This window comes from Mastomys coucha, unplaced genomic scaffold (genome assembly GCF_008632895.1).
Source record: "Mastomys coucha isolate ucsf_1 unplaced genomic scaffold, UCSF_Mcou_1 pScaffold9, whole genome shotgun sequence".
Lineage (NCBI taxonomy): Eukaryota > Metazoa > Chordata > Mammalia > Rodentia > Muridae > Mastomys > Mastomys coucha.
The window spans coordinates 93663546-93669765 of NW_022196915.1; the positions used below are offsets into that span (position 1 = coordinate 93663546).

The following is a 6220-nucleotide window of genomic DNA, read 5'->3' on the forward strand; positions in this document are numbered from 1 at the left end:
CCACTCACTGAACCAAACTCTTCCTGAGAGAGGTTGCAGAGAGAACACACTAAACCGAGGTGAAAACAGAATGAGTCAGAGAATGATAAAGGGTTACAAGATTAGAACATATTGCCAAAGTTGGCATGAAGCCAAGCAGAGCAATTCGGTCAGAAGCCAAGAGAAGCTGGATTGAATCTGTCTACTTGAAGATTAAGTTGTAGAAAGGCTAAAAGCTTCTAGGGCTGGGAATAGTTACAAAGAAACAAATGCTCTGGCCTGAGCCCAAGGAGTTTATTTTTACAGCTTGGGTATGGCTCTCATATCATGCCATCATCTGAGGAAATAAAAGCAACATCTTATATTTCCTCTAAAAATATAAGTGAAATCCCCTACAAATATGTTTTATGTTGAAAATTTCTTAAATTTCAAAGTCTTCATAAGAATCTTGTCAAGGTGGGACAGCTCGTTCTATTTGGAGGGTTAAGAAGCTGGAGTGATATGGATGTAGTGTTCATTTGTAGAGTTCTGAAAAAATAAAACTATTATATATTTTAAAGAATAGACTATGGATATAAGAGAAAGCAGTGGAGTGGCATATGGCAGGTGTTGGAGAATGAAAAGGGAAAGAAGAAAGTGATTTATTTATACGTTAATTCCAAAAAAGAACGTAGAAAGCAATTCAGAAAGCCCCCTCGATTTCCAGAGACAAGAACAGTTCCTAAGTGGATTCCTCTCCCAGTGGTAAAGAGAAGTTCACACAGTGTAAAAATCTCTTCGGTTTCTGATTTTGTTCATCCTTGAGTGCTCAGGGTATTTCCAAGGTGTTGGGCCTTAAGGTTTCAGGCAAGCTTTGGGACAGGTAAACTGTTAGTCCAAGGTGTTATGGTTTGTATATGCTTAGCCCAGGGAGTAGCACTATAGAAAGTACTGCCCTGTTGGAGTAGATGTGGTCTTGTTGGAGTATGTGTGTCACTGTGGGTGTAGGTTTTAAGACCCTCATTGTAGCTTCCTGGAATCTAGTATTCTGCTCAGAGCCTTCAGATGAAGATGGAGAACTCTCAGCTCCTCCTGCACCATGCCTGCCTGGATGTTGCCATGCTCCTGCCTAGATGATAATATCTTGAACCTCTGAACCAGTAAGACAACCCCAATTAAATGTTGTCCTTTATGAGACTTGCCATGTTCATGGCGTCTATTCACAGCAGTAAGACACAAGGTGAGAAAATTCATTTGTATTTTCCTGGAAGCTAACTGTCAGAATGATGTTTGAGTTAAAGTTGACTAAAGTTGAAACACATTTTTCTAGGTTTAGAGATTTCAGAGTTGTTTTGAAGATTAATACCCTTGGGTGTAGGCACATAACATACCATTGCCATAGGAATACACTATAATTCAATCATGTCTCCATTGGAAATCAACTAACATTGTTCATTTTACAACTTTATAGTGGTATGACCTCATAATTTAATCTTGAACTTGCCTGTCAAGAGTATCTGCTCTGCAGCTCCAAGTGATAAAGATATTTTATATGCTGTCATAGGAGTATATTAATTTTCATGCCATGCTTATGATTGACAGTTAAACTCCCTGACATATTTAAGGATGTTCATGTTAATGAGAAGTTCCTTGATAGAGATGTCACTGAGCTGTTCCTTCTCCACACATATAAACTTTATGTTCCACATTAATATCTTGCCAACTCACAGCCAGTGTGGACTAGCAAATATTATGCTCTTTCTTCTAATTCTTTCATCCTGGAACTCATAATGATCTGTCATAAGGAAATATGTTAGGACTATGATGCACCTAGTCATCAGAGACAATTTCCAGGTCAGGGTACCATGGTGATTGTCTCAGTTCCTTACCCTGGCCTTAGTGCCACCATGGATGGTTCATCTCTCTAAGGCTTATTCTCACCTAGGGCCATGGTTCCATGTAGGGTTCTTCTGGTCTCTAGCTTGCTTTCATCCCTGGTTGTCCATTTGGGCTTGTATGGTCCAGTGGACTGAAGTGACTACCAACTGCACCTAAGGCATTGCAGGTGTGACTGTTGTATCACAGGCAGCAAGGAGAGAGACCATGTTCATGCTCATGGATCAGACCTGTGAAAATCAGAATGATAAGTAGTCTAATACTCCCGGGAAACAAACAAACAAACAAACAAACAAACAAACAAAGTGAGCCAGAGACAACCACCAGTTTGGTACCACACAAGTCCATTAAATTAAATTAAATGGGGAGAAATTCAAAGCCTCTGATGCTTTTGTCTGCTTTTAGGATGATTTACTCATGCTTGGTTGCCTGGTCCAGCCTTAATGAGAAGGGACGTGCCTAGTCTTATTATAACTATTAAAGCCATGTTTACTTATGTATTGCCTGTTTCTGAAGGAACAGCAGAGGAACAGGTGGACAGTATGAGAAAGGTGTGGGTGGGTGTGAGTGTAGGTGCTGGGAAGGAAGAAAGGAGGGGAAACTGTAGTAAGGATGAAATATATGAGAGAATATATTTGGAAGATTGTAAAACACCTTTCCACTGTTTTCACATATACAGCATCTTAAATATAATACAAATGATAATAGAGAACAAAAAAGATATTCACATATATTTAATAACAATGGGATGTGATGATGTTGCATAGCCCTATGGGCGTCTGACTTTGAATCTTACAGTGAGAAGAAGGCAACCATCTAGGGCAGAAATACAGAAACATGTCAAATAAGAATATACTTAGCTTATATCTTGCATAAATATAATAGCCATTGAATTCATCTGTGAAGTTCTGAGTTGAAGATATATGAAGTAGAATTCCCGAATACATTTTATTGTCTCTTTTACTTTCTTTTTTTCTTCTTTTTATTGGAAATACATTTTTGTTCAATAAAATAAATTCTGATCTCCTATCAGACTCCTCACCTCCCCACCTGCCCAACTCTATGCCTTTCTTTCTCTGTTTAGAAAACAAACAAGGCAAGATAGCATTAAGGGAAATATAAATTTTAGTCGTGTTATTTGGGAATTCTAATTTTTTTCCAAAAGTAGTTTATTCAACTTTATTAATGGCCTAACTCCATAGTCTTTAAAATTTTGTAAACTGTAACTGTAGCTTAATTTCATGAATATAAACCTAAGATTATTCTAAGACCATTGGACAATACATGGTACTTTAAAATATTCAACAATTATTTTAAATACTTAATGACATTGTTAGTGAAATACAAAGGAATCATAAGTAAAGTAAAAAATATTCTACAAAAACATGAAACAGATTTACATGTATAGGTCAAAGTATTTTCACCTGTGATTACAATATATACAGTTTTGAAAAGAGAAAGCAGGGAACAATACACTTTTCAGCAAATAAATTTTGTACTGCTTTTAACTAAAAGCATCTTGTTTATTTTACTTAAAGGATCTGTTAGTGTGGGACACTTATCTTCTTTACAAACACAAAACAGAGATACAAACATATCAAGAAATGTGTAGATGAGAGAATAAACTTCCCATAAGGCTTATTGACTTATCAAAATTATCTGTAGTTGGGGAAAATTTAACATTGATTCATAGCACAGCTTAAACACACAATAACAAATATACCAACATTAATTGTTTCCTTCCCTTTGATTTAATGGTTTTTTTAAAATGTAGGTTCTTTTAGTGCATTTTTGCATTAAAATATTCAGAATGTAAGTAGTCTTATGTATTCTATTCTTTTTTCTCCTAATGAAGTAGAAGATAAAAGGCAAGAAGAAGCCAGAAGTATACTTCTACTTATGTTCCACTGGCCAGAAAGTGGATCTCATACTCTGATTTAAGTCAATGATATAGAAGTATTTTTTTTCGCATATCTCCAACAATAAAAACATCTGGTTTAGGACCAAATGTTCTAAGAGAATTGAAAGGACCTTGAGCAAATTGCTAATAGAAGCAGGTAGGACTCTGATTATGGCAGAGTTAGAGTGCTTTGAGGCTATTGTCAGTAAAGGAGTAAAGAAGGGTAAGAAATGGTTTTAGAATATAATAGAAATGAGACCCACATTATGTCAGAAAATGTCACCAAACTGTTACATTTCCTAAAACGGAGAAAAGAAAATGAATTTAATAGCCCGAGGGTCTTACAAACTAGAATTCTTGGAAAGGTGTTGTGAGTACTATCCAAACAATTTTCACAACAAAACAAACATAGTGGGAGATAGATACACTATAGAATGAGTTATTCTTCTGTGCTGAAGTGGAATTTTGGTGCCATAACAAAAGCTCTGAATAAGCTTTCAGCCAACAAAGAATATCAAACAATGGAATAACCTCAACTGAAAGATCATAGCCAGAGTTGGGGTGTAAAATCTTTAGTTAAAGACTTTTAGAAAGACTGAAACAAGTGACTCAGACACTTCCACATAGATGAGTTCTTCAACTTGCCTTAATCACATACTTTTAACATCATTTAAATAAAGGGAATTATAGCAGTCTTTAAAAGAGCTATGGAGTGTTTCTTTGTAGCAGCCAGCTCTTTTGTAATACTATGCATTAAAAATACACATTTTCACTGTTAATTGTAATTTAGTTACAACATCTCTCCCTGTCCTTACCCCTTTCTAAACCTTCCCCTATAGTATCCCCCACTCTTTAAACCCATGATCTCTTTTTAGGTTAATTTTTATCACACCCATGCATGCACACACACACAAACACACACACACACATATTTAGGGATAGACATATATATTCCTAATGTACCTAATTGACTCCATATAATGTTCCATGTGTGTGTTTTAGGCCTGACTGCTTGGCACTAGACAACCACTTGGTGAACTCTTCCATCAGGAGGACATCTGTTCTTTACTGGGAGGATCACTGCTCTCCTGAAGATTTTTGTCCATTTTCTAAGATCCATTCCAATATCCCTTCATGTAAGAATCTATAGTTTGTTCTTCAAAGGAAGAATGATAAGTACAAAATCTTTAACCTCAAAATTTGAGGGCAGGCCAGCAATATGATAAAAGTATTGAGGTTTCTCAAGCCTAATTTAATTATGGAAAATATTAGCCACATGATGGAATAAAAATTCTTTATGGATCATTGATATTCATATAGAAAACATAAATCTTAAAAACGTGAAAAAAAAGTGGAAACAAACAAACAAACAAACATACCAGCCTCTGAGTAGCTGGATTTCAGATACATAATGAGTCTACTGGCAGGTTTCATGTGTCAACTTGACATAAGCTGAAGTTATCACAGAGAAAGGAGCCTCCCTTGAGGAAATGCCTCCATGAGATCCAGCTGTAAGGCATTTTCTCAGTTAGTGATGAAAGGTGGAAAGCCCAATTGAGGGTAGTGCCATCCTGGGTTGGTAGACCTGGGTTCTTCTATAAGAAAGCCTGCTGAGCAAGTCAGGGGAAGCAAGCCAGCAAGTAAAATCCATGCATGGCCTCTGCATCAGCTCCTGCTTCCTGACCTGCTTGAGTTCCAGGCCTGACTTCTTTTGATGATGACCAGTAATGTGGAAGTGTAAGTTGAATAAACCCTTTCTTTCCCAACTTGCTTCTTGGTCATGATATTTTGTGCAGGAATGGAGACCTTGACTAAGACAGTGAGCTCTCAGGATTGTGTTTTCCCATTTTCCACATTTTAGTGAAGAGACTATCTTGGGCATACCATACTTTTCATATAACACAGTGGTAGGAACAGAGCCTGATAATTGACCTTCTCCATTCCAAGTTTTCTGAATAATAAGAATGCTAAACACACAAACAAGATCAAGCCTTATGGAATAAGATATCCTATTTGGTTCTAATTTAGAAAAAGACTTTTGAACTTTTCACTTATACCATAACAAGCTGTGAATTTATGTGACAGAATGAAAAAAAAGATTGCAAATTCTAAGAAAGGGAATAAAAATTGGTACATTTACATGTTTTATAGGAAAAGTCATACTTGTAGTAGATGGATGCAAAAAATATAGCTTTGCACATAAGAGGGTTTTAAATTCACTTTCCAATATCTCATCAATATGGGAGTTGAATTTACTCTAACTGAAAAAATGTGACATAAATGAGGGTAAATATTTTCAGGGCTGTGCCAGCAAAGGCAGTTTATAACTTCATGTTTATAGTACATGTGTGATAGTTCTGGAAATCTGAATTGGTATACAAAGAAAAAGGATAAAAAGAAAAAAAAGTCTTGGAAAGATCAGGAATTCAAGGCTCATATTTGAACATAGTAAAAGCAATATACAGA

At 36.1% G+C, this 6220-nt stretch overlaps 1 pseudogene; it reads left to right on the forward strand.

Moving 5' to 3' along the window:
* The first annotated feature begins 2002 nt into the window (after positions 1–2002).
* Positions 2003–2118, forward strand: LOC116085536 (annotated as a pseudogene).
* Positions 2119–6220: the final 4102 nt, after the last annotated feature.